General features: G+C 39.8%; 1 long non-coding RNA gene across 1 annotated transcript in view; it reads right to left on the bottom strand.

The window, feature by feature from the left end:
• Positions 1-2,414: 2,414 nt before the first annotated feature.
• LOC106088599 (uncharacterized) overlaps positions 2,415-16,543 on the bottom strand; it is a 40,618-nt gene continuing 26,489 nt past the window's right edge. The window contains exon 2 of the long non-coding RNA XR_009398434.1: positions 2,415-3,110. This is a non-coding gene — a long non-coding RNA (uncharacterized LOC106088599). The remainder of the gene's footprint in view (positions 3,111-16,543) is intronic.

Here is a 16,543-nt window from a genome sequence, read left to right as displayed (position 1 = left end):
ACAAAACACTACTTGCAAAATTTCCGCTCATGAAGTCAAATTGGGAGAACGGTTTATATGAAAGCTATATCAGATTATAGACCGATTCAAACCGTACTTAGCAAAGTTGTTGGAAAAACACTAACCCTAACAGAATACTACAAGCAAAATGTCGGCAAAATCGGATAAAAAATGCGTCTTTCAGAGGCTCAAGAAATCACAACGGAAGATCGGATTATATGGGAGCTATATCTAAATCTGAACCGAAATGAAACATTTGCAATTTCCAACGTCCTTCATCAATATTAAGTATTTGTGCAAAATTTCAAGTGGCTTGCTTTACGCCTTCGACCGCTATCTAGATTTTGACAGACGGACATGGCTAGATCGGATCAGAACGTCGAGACGATCATGTATATACTTTAGGGGATCTTAGACGAATATTTGGAGGTGTTACAAACGGAATATATTTCGTGGGGTAGTACCAATACTAATAAGCTAGGCCAAGCCCTGGCAGAGTTCTTGAATACTAACGACCTACTAACACTTAATATTGGTGACACCGCTACCTTTGTTTATAGGATTAGGGAGGAGGTATTAGATGTGACGATATGTTCAGAAAATCTGATCGATGACGTTCAAGATTGGAGGGTCTCTGTTCTCTTATGGAACACTCTTTCTCTGACCATCGCTACATTAGGTTTAGAATAGCACGGCCAGCGCCGAATCCGATAACCTTCCCGAATAAGTTGAAAACCAACTGAACAAAATTCGGAAGGCTACTCAGAAGAAGACTTGGGCAAGATAATTTAGATTGTCCAAGCATAGCAGACATTGACGACAATGTCAACAGGATTGCGACTGCTCTGGTGGGGTCCTTCGAAGATAGTTGTCCTCTTCGGGAGAGGAAATCAGCCCACAAAAAAAAACCCTGGATCACCGGGGAGATTCGCAATATTGGGAAAGAGGTCCGCAGACGTTTTAACAGAACTCTGAGGTTTATTAGGATGTGTATTACACACGGCGCAAGAAATACAATAAGATTACCTGAGTGGCAAAACGTGCCCCCTGGAAGCTTTTCTGCGAACAGGTCGATAGCGTCAATAATGCCGCCAAGATAAAAAGTATGTTTCAAAAACCATGTCCAAACTGAAAATTTAGTAGACGACATGGGAGTGAGAGCAGAGACAACAGAGGACATATTAAGGCTTTTGATGAAAACCCATTTTCCACAGGATACGAAGGTACTCACGGAGACACCGGAATCTTCGAATAATGACGTTGATCGAAGGTTTATAATAACGGAATTTACGGTGAAGGAATCCTTGAGGACCTTCAAACCATTTAAGTCACCCGGACCTGATGGAATATTTCCGGCGTTACTACAGAAAGAGGCAGACTATCTGGCGCCTCGTCTGGCCAAAATTTTCGCAGCGTGCCTAGGACTTTCATATACTCCGAAAGCCTGACAGGAGGCAAGGGTGGTGTTTATACCCAAGCCCGGCAAGGCAAGTTTTGCGATGCCAAAGGCCTAAGGATCCATAAGCCTTATGTCGTTTCTACTCATAAGCATGGAACGTATTGTGGACACCAGCGAACTGATCGAATACAAACAGCATGCCTATGTCAAGGGAAGTTCGGTGGAGACTGCACTGCACAAGGTTGTGCATAAAATAGAACAATCCTTCGATGCCAAAACGTACACCCTAGCGGTATGCATTGACATCGAGGGGGCTTTTGATAATGTGTGGACCGACACACTGAACCAATCTTGACCAATCCTTAGACCTGTACCGGGTGGACCCGGTTCTTAGAGACTGGATAAACCATATGCTAAGGAACAGGTGGATAAATTGTGTGTCCAATGGCATAAATATAAGGGAGAAAGTGACACAGGGCACCCCACAGGGGGGCATTTTATCGCCACTCCTATGGATGACCACCATAAATGATCTATTACGGATGCTGACTGAGGAGAGATTTGAACCCGTCTGCTATGATCAGACGATGTTATAATACTTCTAGGGGTAAGGATCCGAACGAACTATGCAGAAGGGCCGAAAGGGTCTTGCATATGGCATATGACTGGGCTAGACCCAGAGGTCTGAATGTTAACCCAGAGAAGACTGAAATATTCCTGTTCACGAGGAAGACGAAGGTGGGCCAATTTAACGCACCATATTTCCTCAATAAGACGATTTCGGTGTGGCAGTTATGTTAAAATTTAGTGAAAATCGTTTAAACAATGCTCTTTTTTAAAAGCATGAGGCATCTTTATTTATGTATGCTATTGCGATGACTTATTGCAATTTGCTGCAACGATTTTGATATTGCAGTTTTTTTTTTCAAGATTTCATTGAATTTGTCAATTTTTTTTTTTGGAGGTTTTGTTTAGAAGGAAAAAACATTTTTAAGCCCATATTCTTTTTATTAGATTTAACTTTAAATTTTAAGTCAATGGTGGAGTGGCCATTGAGCTTAATTGCATTTTTTGCACTTTTTTATTTGGATTTTGGCTACAGAATTTTGCTTTGGTTTGTTTTTTTAAACAAATTTGCAGTGTTATTTGATGCTGGCCAATGTTTTTTTGCTATCGTTCTCAGTATCGTTGCTGATATAACCACTGGCACTATGACTACTGCACTTGTCATGCCAGGTTTGCGGCGTTCTGTTGAATTTCGTGCTCGGTTGGTTGCTGCGGGTAGTCTGGTTATGGCAAATGGCTAAAAGCCGAACTATTAACAATGGTGTGTTTTTGGTTGATGCTAGTTTAGCCAAATCGAAAACATTTCATGATAGTTCTTTAACGGCACTAGTATTTATGTTCTTTCTTGAAGTTTAAACTAGCAGTATAAAAATTTCTTATTTTTTTTAAAGTTTGTAGCCGTTTTAGCAGACCCTCTTACTTTACTATGGTCCATGATATGTGTGAAGTGGAAGACCTTGATTTTCTGGATGATATGTATTTGCTTAAAATATCGTAGGAGAAGTGACATGCAACAGCGTGATACACGAACATGTTTCCGGACTGGATGACCATGCATACTTCGGGGCTTACTTTGAAAAACTCGAACTCTTGCATATATCGAGACTGTTATCCGATCACCATAGTGCATATCAAGCGAGGATCCCTGCAATAGAAGGAGTGATGGAATGGTTAAGATATGATGTATTAACGACAGTTGGCATACATATCTCCTCAGATAATCATTAAATTCTTGGAGAACGTATTTCTGAAATCGAAGCACTCCTTGACTGTTACAGATCTTTCTGTCAATTGGCTGAACACCTTAAAATTTATCTGTTTCAGGTACCGTAACACAGAGATATCCCAGGGAATTTTAGAGTAGATGAGCTTGCAAGACTAGGAACTATCTAAGAAACAGTAATAAAAGGCTTAAGTCGGGCGGAGCCGACTATATAATACCCTACACCTACTCTTCAATTATTAAATCGGGCGATAGATATAATTGGGAGCTGTATCTGAACCAACTATGGTGCCAGATTTTGCTTGAAAATTATTGCAACTACAGCCTTTATAACTGTAAATTTCCATGAAATCATTATCTATTCACCGCCTACCACCAAGTTGTTTGTCTTCTCTATAATCATTCTTCTCTTGCATAAGCACAAGACTTTAATTACACTTTGTGATTTCCGATTATGGTAAGGCTACTGAAAACAAAACTTGATTTTTTTATACAGGGTAGCTGACACGAAGTGTGTATATCTGTTATATCTATAAAATTAGGGAGTGAAGGCACGAATTCAACAAAATCCACGCAGTACTGACAATCAATCCAATCATAACACGCCTTAAAGTCAGTTCATGTCTGGTATTGTGTCCGGTGTCTGTTAGCGGCGAAAGCTAAGCAATAACATAGATGGAGATGCTCCAGCATCTTATCATCTTCCCCACATGCCCTACATATGCTAACACTTTATCTTGGTCTATTCTTGTGTATTCGAGATACCATAACTCAGAATTTTCCGACATCCATTTGGTTTCCAACCTTTTCCATTTCCTCCATCCGTTATCCGTAGATTTTTGTTTTGTGGTCTTCTTAGGTGGCCAATTAACATTTTGTTTATCTAAATCATAAATTCTATTGTGGATAGGTTAATGAGAATTCATTTGATCTCTGTTGGACGTCTCAATTTTCTTTAGTATGCATATTTTGAGTATTTACCAAAATAGGATATGACTCTTGACTCCCTGGCTTATAATCTACTTCATCTCTAGGTATAAGTTGTTGCAATTTCTTACTCAACTCGATAAAACGAACGTAGCCGGAATAAATAAAAACAAGTAAAAAGCATTAAGTTCGGCCAGGCTGAAGTTTGGATACCCACTACCTCGGGTTTATGTGTAAACCCCCTTTCGTCACAATCTGGTAAAAATTGGACAACTTTAGCACCCAAATTCGGCACGGACATTGAGTGGTCTAATAAATATAAGTCACTTTTCAACCATATTTAGGTCGTATGTTAGGAGGCCTTAACCAACTCACTGTTTCAAATTTCAACGAAATCGGGTAATAAATAAAGCTTTTATGGGCTTCAGATCCCTTATCGGCAGGTTGGTCTTTAGGGCAGCTATATCTACATATAGTCTCATGTGCACCATACATTGGATCGAATGTTTGGAGGCTTACAACAACTCACATTTTCAAATTTCAGCGAAATCGGGTAAGAAATGCAGCTTTTATGGGTTTCGGACCCTAAATCGGCAGATCGGTCTAAATGGCAGCTATATCCAAATATGGTCCAATTTGGCTTGTATAAGAAATTAAACTGCGTGCAGCAAAAAGACGTATCTGTGTCAAATTTCAGATCAAAATCTTAATTTTTGCAGGCTGTAGAGACAGTTGGACAGACGGACGGACACACTAATACCGTTAAAGCGCCTAAGAATTTTACAACGATTCGAAATACGTAAATTCATACATATACGAAATACGTATGTGTGCCAAAAGGCACACAATCTTACAAAAATTAAAAATAGTTTGACTCGAAAGAGCAAGGAATTTGTGTCAATTCGGATACTCCCAGAATGACCATGTTTACTTAACCGGGCTCAAGTACAAGAAATTGAGTCTATGAACGGCCAATTGAAATTGTTTTGCACCTCAATGGTGATGGTATGGTTAGCTGTCACCGTCGAGGACGTCCAATCCTTTTTTACTGGCGTCGGAGTAAGTGGTGCTTATAAACGGGAAAATATTTTGCAAGCTACTTTGGAACCGTGGATAAGCAAACATTTAGTCGACACATATACCAACAAGGCTCAACGTCGAAAAGCATTTTTAAACCAATAATGGTTAAAACATCAAATTTTCGTACTTCATTTTGTGCACACAGTGGCTGTCCTATTCTCCAGATGCCAATCCGATGGACTTTTTTATTGGGTTGCCCAAAAAGTAATTGCGGATTTTTCATATAGTCGGCGTTGACAAATTTTTTCAACGGCTTGTGACTCTGTAATTGCATTCTTTCTTCTGTCAGTTATTAGCTGTTACTTTTCGCATGCTTTAGAAAAAAAGTGTAAAAAAAGTATATTTGATTAAAGTTCATTCTAAAAAATCCGCAATTACTTTTTGGGTAACCAATATTTGGGATATTTTAGAGACAACAAGTAAAGTCGTGCTAAGTTCGGCCGGGCCGAATCTTATACACACTCCACCATAGATCGCATTTGTCGAGTTCTTTTCCCGATATCTCTATTTAGGAAAACAAACGACAAAAGAAAAGAATTGCTATAGTATTGGAGCTATGTCAAGTTATGGTCCGGTCTGAACTGAATGTTGGAGACCATAGTAGAAGTCATTGTGTAAAATTTCAGCCCATTCTAGGGAGAATTGTGCCCTTTAGGGTCTCAAGAAGTAATATAGAGAGATCGGTTTATATGGGAGCTAAATCAGGCTATGGACCGATTCGGACCATATTTGACACGTATGTTTAAAATCATGGAAAAAGCAGTCGTACTAAATTTCGGCCCAATCGGATAATAATTACGGCCTCTGGAGGCTTAAGAAGTCAATATCCCAGATCGGTTTAAATGGCAGCTATATCAGGATATGAACCGATTTGAAACATATTTAACACAGTTATTGGAAGTCATAATAAAACAACTCGTGCAAAATTTCAGCCACATCGGATAAGAATTGCCCCGTCTAGTGGCTCAATAAGTCAAGACCTATTTCAACCATACTCAGCACAATTGGTGGAAGTCATAATAAAACACCTCATGCTAAATTTCAGCGAAATCGGATATGCCCCCTAGTGGCTCAAGAAGTCAAAACACGAGATCGGTTTATATGGCAGCTATATCAGGTTATGTATCGATTTCAACCATACTCAGCACAATTGTTGGAAGTCATAATAAAACACTTCATGCAAAATTTCAGCCAAATCGAATAAGAATTGTGCCCTCTAGTGCCCTCAAGAAGTCAAAACCCGAGATTGGTTTATATGGCAGCTATACCAAAACATGGATCGATATAGCAATCCCAACCGACCTACACAAATAAGAAGTATTTGTGCAAAATTTCAAGCGACTAGCCTTACTCCTTCGAAAGTTAGCGTGCTTTCGACAGACAGACTGACGGACGGATGGACGGACGGACGGACAGACAGACGGACATGGCTAAATCGATTTAAAATGTCATGACGAACAAGAATATATTATTTCTTTATGCGGTCTTAGTCGAATATTCCGAGGAGTTACAAACAGAATGACGAAATTAGTATACCCCTATCCTATGGTGGAGGGTATAAAAAAGTAATTAATATTCGTATAGCATGCTTAAGTTATTAATTCCATACTACTTCCAAAATCCTGAATTGTTCGCCATACCATGCCCCTTAGTTGGATCATGCCGGGTACCGTGTCCCCACCTAAGTGCCGAAGTCTGTTAGCCGTGACAGTTGGTTCCCACGTCTCATCTCATGACCTACATATACTATCACTTGCCGCACCGAATTTGTGTCCCGTTACGATACTAAATGCTATATTGTCCTCCTTCAAACTTCCTTTCAGTAATAGCATCTGCTTTTCACCGAATTTTTCACTGACCTGCTCCTATTCTCATCGACTTAAGTCTCATAGCCCTCATGGCTAACTCACACTTAATCTGTATGTCTATGGGTCGTACGTCAAGAATAGTCTGTAATGTTATAGTGGGCGTTGTACTCATCGCTCAATCTATGCCCAAACGACATATTCTCTGAATCTCTTTTATTATGTTCTCGTTGTACGTTTTCTCCATCTCAGTCCAACAAACCATTGAGGTGTAAGTAAGTATTAGTATAATCAGGCTCCTGTAGAGCCAGTGGACTATCCTCGGATTCAGGCCCCAATATGACGCATGCAATACAGTTTCCTGTCCTAAATCACACCTACGTATTTGACTTTGTCAGATATCGAAATCTTTCGATTAAGGAAACGTGGTGCGTCAAAGTGGCCCACTTTCGTCTTCTTCGTGAACAGGCATATTTCAGTTTTCTCTGTGTTTAGAACCCCAGATCTAGCCCAGTCGTAGGCCAGAATTATAACATCATGCGCAGCAAACGGGTTCAATAACCTCCTCAGTCATCATCCGTAATAGGTCATTGCTAGTGGTCACCCATAGGAGTGGCAATAAAATGCCTCCTGCGGCGTGCCTTGTGCCAATTTTCCCTTATATTTATGTCATGAAACCCACAATATATCCACCTGTTTCTAGGGTAAGGTTTATTCAGTCTCTATGAATTACTTCCACATATTTTTGTCGTTTGTTATACCCACCCCAATAGAATGAGGGCCACGCCAACTTAGTCATTCCGTTTGTATCATCGATCTGTCATTCTGAGCCGATCTAGCCATGCCTCTCCGTCTGTCGAAATCACGATAGCGGTTGAATGAATAAATATATCCGCTTGAAAATTTCCACAGAATACTTCTTATTGGTGCAGGTCGCTGGGAATTGCAAATTGGCAATATCGGTTTAGAATTGGATATAGCCCCCATATAAACTGATCTCTGGTTTTGACCTTTTCAGCCCCTAAAGGTCTTAATTTTCATACGATTTGGTTGAAATTTGACACAAAAACTTCTGTTTCGTCTTTAAAAATCGTGCCAAGTGTGATCCGAATCGGTCTATAAAATGATGTAGCCCCCATATAGCCCCCGGATTTGACTTCTTGGCTCATAAAACCCATAATATACCTACCACCGAAGATAGGGGTATATTCATTTTGTCATTCCGTTTGCAACACATTGAAATATCCATTTCCGACCCTATAAGAATATATATTCTCAATCAGCGGAAAAATGTAGGACTATCTAGCGAGGTCCGTCCGTCCGTTTGTTGAAATCACGCTACAGTCTTTAAAAATAGTGATAACGAGCTGAAATTTTGCACAGATTTTTTTTTGTCCATAAGCAGGTTTAGTTCGAAGATGCTCCATATCGGATTATATCTTGATATAGCGCCCATATTTATCGATCCGCCGATTTAGGGTCCAAAGCCCATCAAAGCCGCATTTATTATCTGATTTTGCTGAAATTTGGGACAGTGAGTTGTGTTAAGCCACTAAGCATCCTTCTTCAATTTGGCTCAGATCGGTCCAGATTTGGATATAGCTGTCATATAGACCGATCCTCCGATTTAGGGTCTTAGGCCCATAAAAGCCCCATTTATTATCCGATTTTGCTGAAATTTAGGACAGGTAGTTGTGTTGGGCTCTTCGACATCTTTCGTCAATTTGGCTCAGATCGGTACAGATTTGGATATAGCTGTCATAAAGACCGATCCTCCGATTTAGGGTCTTAGGCCCATAAAAGCCGCATTATTATCCGATTTTGCTGAAGTTTAGGACAGGTAGTTGTGTTAGGCCACTCGACATCTTACTTTAATTTGACCCAGATCGGTTCAGATTTGGATATAGCTGCCATTTAGTCCGATCTCTCGATTTAAGGTTTTGGACTCATAAGATTAGCATTTTTGTCCGATGTCGCCGAAATTTTGGACTGTGAGTTGTGTTAGGTACTTCGACATCCTTCTTCAATTTGGTTCGGTCCAGATCTCTCGATTTAAGGTTTTGAGCCCATAAAAGGCACATTTACAGCCTGATGTTATCGAAAATTGGAAAGTGAGTTAAATTAAGATCTTCGACATTCTTCTGCAATATGGCACAGATCACTCCAGATTTCGATATAGCTGCCATATAGACCGATCCCTCTATTTAAGGTCTTGCGCCCATAGAAGGCGCATTTATTGTCCGATGTCGCCGAAATTTTGGACAGTGAGTTGTGTGCGATCCTTCGATATCCTTCTTCAATTTGGTTCTGTCCAGATTTGTATATAGCTGCCATATAGACCGATACGCCGATTTAGGGTCTTAGGCCCATAAAAGCCTCATTTATTATCCGATTTTGCTGAAATTTGGGACAGGTAGTTGTATTAGGCCACTCGACATCTTTCTTTAAATTGAAACAGATCGGTTCAGATTTGGATATAGCTGCCATATAGTCCGATCTCTCGATTTAAGGTTTTGGACTCATAAGATTAGCATTTTTGTCCGATGTCGCCGAAATTTTGGACTGTGAGTTGTGTTAGGTACTTCGACATCCTTCTTCAATTTGGTTCGGTCCGGATCTCTCGATTTAAGGTTTTGAGCCCATAAAAGGCACATTTACAGCCCGATGTTATCGAAAATTGGAAAGTGAGTTAAATTAAGATCCTCGATATTCTTCTGCAATATGGCACAGATCACTCCAGATTTCGATATAGCTGCCATATAGACCGATCCCTCTATTTAAGGTCTTGCGCCCATAGAAGGCGCATTTATTGTCCGATGTCGCCAAAATTTTTGACAGTGAGTTGTGTTCGGACCTTCGACATCTTTCTTCAATTTGGCTCAGATCGGTCCAGATTTGTATGTAGATTCCATATAGACCGATCTCTCGTTTTAAAGTTTTGGGCCCATAAAAGGCGCATTTATTGTCCGATTTCGCCGATATTTGGGACAGTGAGTTGTGTTAGGCTCTATAGCATTTTTCTGCAACTTGGCCCAACTCAGTTCAGATTTAGATATAGCTGGCCCCATAAAAGGCCCATTTATAGTCCAATTTCATTGAAATTTGACACAGTGACTTATATTAGGCTTTTCGACATCAGTGTCGTATATGGTTCAGATCGGTTTATTTTTAGATATAGCTACTACAAAGATCAATATTTTGTTATACACAATTGAACAATGACTTGTACTTATTAGTATTTGGTCCAAATCGGAACATATTTCGATATAGTTGGGGCAAAAAAGTATGAATTTTTCACCGGATTTTGATGAAAGTTGGTTTACATATTTACCCGAGGTGGTGGGTATCCAAAATTCGGCCCGGCCGAACTTAACGCCTTTTTACTTGTTTTTGTCCGATTTGACTGAAATTTTGTACGCAAAGTACATTTATTCCCTTCGTAACCCACACCCAATCCTGCCCAGATAGGTTCATAAATAGATATGGCTTCCATATAAACCCATCCCCGGATTCCACTTTTTGAGCCCTTAGAAGCCACAACTATTGTCTGAGTTGGATACAAGTACGGTTTTCATATCCATGCCAAATACGGTTTAAGTCGGTCTATAAACTGAGGTATCTCTCGTATAAATCAATCTCCCTATTAGTCTTCTACGGCCTTAAGCAGCTTAAATTTTTGGCTGATTTGGCGTAAATTTAGTACACAAAGTGTACACATGTCCTTCAACTAAGTTTATTTGTACAAATTTGTAGTAGAATCTGTGGCTGTGGATTCCCATGATTCTGCACGCCCTAACATACCATATTCTTATTTATTATAATACCAAATAATGTCACACAAAACAAGTAGGAGCGTAATATGTTCGGCCGACCGAATCTTATATATCCTCTACGATGGATCTCACTTGTCGAGTATCTCATGGGTGAAGCCATTGTACAAGATTTCAGTCAAATGGGATAAAAATTGCGCCCTCTAGAGGCTCAAAAAATCAAGATCCTAGATCGCATTATATGGCAGCTTTATTAGGTTATGGACCGATTTGAACCATACTTAGCACAATTGCTGGAAGTCATAACTAATAACTTCACGCTAAATTGCAACCAAATGGGATGAGAATTGCGCCCTCTAGTGTCCCAAGAATTCAAGATCCACGATCGGTTTATATGGCAGCTATGTCAGGTTATGGACCGATTTGAATCGTACTTAGCACCGTTGTTGGAAGTCATAACAATACACTATACTCCTTTGAACATTAGCGTGCTTTCGACAGAGGAACGGACATGGCTAGATCTATTTACAATAGATTATTTCGAGTTATTACAAACGGAATGACGAGATTAGTATACCCGCATACTATGGTAGAGGGTAATGTAATGCTAATACTTCGTGTTTGTTACACTGTATATTCAAATATGGGTTCATTTCATTTGTATTTATAGAATACTGCGCCCAATTTAATGGTGTTTAGTACATTAAAAGAATCACTTCCAATTTGCGCCCCTTTATTAGCTGCAAGCAGATGTGATTTTCTTGAAATAAACACCAAATCAACATACAAATATAAAAGAGCCTTACTTCGTGTTCCAAATTTAATTTTCAAGGTTTTGCTAGGTTCTTGAAAAAGCTCATGATTAATTATTAGTACATCAATCTTCTAGGGCGAAGAAGCTTTCTATTTAATTGTTTTCAATGCCACATTTTGTGTTCTTTATCACATTCTTAGACTCTGGTTTTTTCCCCCTTTTAAGGGATTTATTTGAGTTCCTAACTACCTTGAGTTGTGCTTTATGGTGAAATATTTTTGTGTGTTGTGTTTCCTTAGATTTACGCTTTATTTCCGTCTGTGCCAGAGCACATGAGTGTTTCGTGATATTTGCACGCTTCTGTATGTGGGCGTGCGTTTACGTTTCAGTGCATGCAGCACGTAAGGACTAATGTCGCGTGCAAAACTTGGAAACACCTGCTTTATAACCACGGCAAAGGTTTTAAGTTAAGAACTTTAATGTTTGGCCAATAGTAGTACCGGAAGCCAGAGGCGATGTGAGGGATGTGAGCTAAAAAATAAGAAAAATAAACAATTCCTAGGTCTCAAAAATTTTAGCATTGTTTAATATAAGATTTTTAATCGATTTATTTAAAAGAGTAGCATACGGCTATAAATAAACCTAAAGTCAATGAGATAATTGGGCCCCATCAATGCGGCTTTACACCTGTTAAATCCACCCTAGACCAGATATTCACACTGCCCCAAATCCTGGAAAAGAGCCGAGAAGGACAAATCTGCAGAATGACACTTGCTGATACGCGTTCCTCAGTAAGAATAGGAAAGAATCTCTCCGAACCATTTAATACCAAACGAGGTTTCAGACAAGGAGACAGCCTCTCGGGTGATCTCTTTAATATCCTGCTGGAGAAGATTATACGAGATGCAGAAGTGAATTGATATGGCACACTAATCACAAGAGAACACATGGTACTCGCCTATGCCGACGACATCGATATCTTAGGTCGGTCACCGGAATTAGTAACTGCAGCCTTTGAAAGAATCGAAAGAGAGTTAGTGAAAATGGGTCTGGCAGTAAATGGAGATAAGACGAAATGGATGGTTTCAATTCCCAAAAAGCCTTGAACAACCGAGCAGATAAAGAAAATGGAGAAAGTTGGGAACCAAAACTTGGAGACAGTTAGTAACTTTATCTACCTCGGCACCGCCGTAACCGAAACGAATGATACCAGTTTTGAGATTAAACGAAGAATAATACTGGCAAACAGATGCTACTTTGGACTAAGGAATCAGTTTAGAAACAAGGCCACCTTTCGACAGACGAAGACTACACTTTACAAGACATTGATACTACCCGTGCTGTTATATGGTTCTGAAGCATGGGTACTTGTGAAAGCAGATGAGGTAGTGCTTGGAGTATTTGAGAGAAAGATTCTTCGTAAAATATATGGACCAGTTTGCGTTAACGGAGAATATAGGCGACGTATGAACCACGAGATGTATGACGACGATAGCACAGTTACACGCGTCAAAATACAACGGCTGCGATGGCTAGGTCATGTTGTCAGAATGGATGAAGAAGCTCCAGCAAAGAAGTCTTTTGAAGGCAAACACGGTGGTACACGCAAACCGGGAAGACCAAAAGCCCGATGGAAAGATTAAATTGTGCGAGACACCTCGAAACTTGGTGTCAGAGATTTTAGAATCAGCGCAGCAGATCGAGGCGCTTGGAACTCTGTTCTACGTTCGGCTAGTGGAACATATATTCTGTCATAGCCAATTCAAGTAAAGTGATTCTTAAGGCCCCCGAAAACCTTCCTTTGGTTGGTGGCCCTGTGCCATTTCTTAAACTGTTAAACTTCAAGAATGTCAACACTCTTGCCGCGAGACAGCAATAGCTGTTTATTGCCCCGCTTCTTTAGTTGACTATTCCCTGTTGTAGCTCAGTAATCTTTGATTTTTTTTCCTTTTGATGTTTATCTTTCTCGCCTTCGGTATTAAGTGGCAAACATTCAGGAACTCAGCTGCTGACAACTGAATTGTAAAACCACAAAGGGATTAAACCAATTTTTATTTTTCTTCTCCATTTCTTTACTTAATTAGCGTTGCAGTTGTTCTTTCTACTTACTTCAGATCCTGATTTACGTAAATTGTGGTTAGAACCAAATAATTTGAAAATTATGATTTCCAGGAGTTAAGAAAGAGAAGAGAGTAAACAGTGTCATATTTGTGTATTACGCTATTAGAACGTTAAAGATTCAATCTAAAATTCAAGTGAAAATGCGTTAATTAGGTTGAGCTTAATCTTATATACCTTTCGTCATGGATCGCATTGGAGAGAAACGAAAATACCCAACCACCTAATGTTTGAATAGTTGCACAGTGGGAGAAAATTGAAAAAAAAAACTAGTAAAAACTACCCCATTTGGGAACGGAAGGAGATATTTGAGATGGTTAAAACTGAGGTGCTATCGAGACCATGTGCACTAGGTGGTAAGATGCATGATGGCAGGCCCTTTAAGTTAGTGACCTCGGAATTTCAAAAAATTTTTCAGGCTTGCAAATCTTTATTTGTGGTCCGATTTTCAAATTTGTTGTTGGATATTGCTCAAAAATCCCTACAATAAATGAGTTTTCAGTTTTAATTGTTGAAATTTTGGCCGAAATTGGCTTCGTGTTTTTTGTATTTTACGAATGCATTTGTTATTCAATTTTCATTTTGTGTATGATTTGGATTCGTGACAAAATTTACAACGACTGTGCCGCAAAAACTGATAACATTTGAATATTCACTTGAAAGTTATATAGTAAAGAAGTCAAAAAATGTGAATAAATAACTTTTGCATTTTTATACCCTCCACCATAGGATGGGGGTATACTAATTTCGTCATTCTGTTTGTAACTCCTCGAAATATTCATCTAACACCACATAAAGTATTTATATTCTTGATCGTCATGAGATTTTAAGTCGAAATAGCCATGTCCGTCCGTCTGTCCGTCCGTCTCTCTGTCGAAAGCACGCTAACTTTCGAAGGAGTAAAGCTAGCCGCTTGAAAATTTGCACAAATACTTTTTATAAGTGTAGGTCAGTTGGGATTGTAAGTGGGCTATATCCGTCCACGTTTTGATACAGCTGCCATATAAACCGATCTGGATTCTTGACTTCTTGAGCCACTAGAGGACACAATTCTCATCCGATTTGGCTGAAATTTTGCATAAGGTGTTTTATTTTGACCTCCAACAACTGTGCTGAGTATGGATCAAATGGGTCCATAACCTGCTATTGCTGTCATATAAAACTATCTGGCGTCTTGACTTCTTGAGCGTCTAGAATGCGCAAATCCTATCCGATTTGGCTGAAATTTTACACTTCGTGTTTTGCTATGACTTCCAACAACAGCTTTAAGAATAGTTAAAATCGGTCCATAACCTGATATACCTGCCATATAAACCGACCTGGGGTCTTGACTTCTTGAGCCACAAGAGGACGTATAAGTCCAGAGATTGGTTTATATCGGAGCTATATACAAATCTGGACCGATCTCGGCCAGTTTGAAGAAGGATCTCGAAGAGTCTAATACAACTCACTGTCCCAAATTTCGGCGAAATCGGACAATAAATGCGCCATTTATGAGTCCAAGACCTGTGATCGGTCAATATGGCAGCTATATCCGAATCTGGACCGATCAAGGCCAACTTGCAGAATGATGTTGAACAGCCTGTAGCAAATTTCGGCGAAATCGCACAATAAATGCGCCTTTTATGGGCCCAAACTATAAGTCCAGAAATCGGACTATATGGCAGCTATACCCAAATCTCAACAGATCTGGGCCAAATTGAAGAGGAATGTCGAAGGACCCAACACAACTCACTATTCTAAATTTCGGTGAAATCGGACAGTAAATGCGCCTTTTATGGGCCCAAAACCTGAGCTCGAGAGATCGGTCTATGTGGCAGCTATATCCAAATCTAGACTGATCAAAGCCAAATTGAAGAAGGATATCGAAGGGCCTAGTACAACTTACTGTCCCAAATTTAGGCAAAATCGGACAATAAATGCGCCTTTTATGGGCCCAAGACCTTAAATCGAGAGAACGGTATATAGGACAGCTACTAGCTGGACAGGCCGCTGCGCTTTCTTTCACTCTCTTATTTTATCTGAGCCTTATAAAGTCACACCTGGAAATAAGTCCTGTTTGGGAGTGCTGGTATGGCCTTTCAGATATTTCGCGCCAATGTGTATATTATATTGGTGCTCTTCTCCCAAATAACTTTCATTGGAGCCTTATATTGCTATGGTCGGTAAATATGTCCGGTATGGGGGTGTTTTTAAGGGTGTGGCGGATCCCCATATATAAAATTATTGCTCTGGTCTCAAATACATTCCATTTGTGTCCCATATTGTCATTATTGGTTTATATTTCATTTGGCTGGTGACTTTGGAGGAGTGGCGGCCCCCTAGATATCCCACCCAACAAGGATACAAATTTCTGTATTTAAGTTATTATAAACAAAATAAATTTCGTTCAAATCACCCCACCCATCTCCGAGATCTGGCGTTTTTGAAAATAGGGCCCATTAAAGTTTGGATATTAGATCTACTTCATTCTCTTGGATTTGGTGGTGCATTGGAGTAGCCAAATTCTTTGTCCCGAAAGTGGATATCTGATTCATGCTCCACTTCCAAAAACCACATTGGGGCTATATACTGCTATATTCGGTATATTTGTGTTGTTTAGGGGGAGCCAAACTCTTTGCCCAGAAAATGGATATCAGATTCATACTCTACTCCCACAAACCACATTGGAGAAACATATTGTTATATGCGGTATATATGTGTGGTCTTGGGGGGGTGTTTGTGAGGTGAGGCGTTCCTGAAACACTTGGCCATGAAACAGATACAGATTTGAGCCCCTCTTTGCCATAATCCACAAATATGTCCAGTTTGAGGGGAATGCAGAGTGGGGCGGCTACCCACGTACTTAGCCCTGAAAAAATATCAGCATCGTACTCTACTCTAAAATTTCTTTAATTTGAA

This window comes from Stomoxys calcitrans, chromosome 5, assembly GCF_963082655.1.
Source record: "Stomoxys calcitrans chromosome 5, idStoCalc2.1, whole genome shotgun sequence".
Lineage (NCBI taxonomy): Eukaryota > Metazoa > Arthropoda > Insecta > Diptera > Muscidae > Stomoxys > Stomoxys calcitrans.
This window is presented reverse-complemented; position numbering and strand designations above follow the sequence as displayed.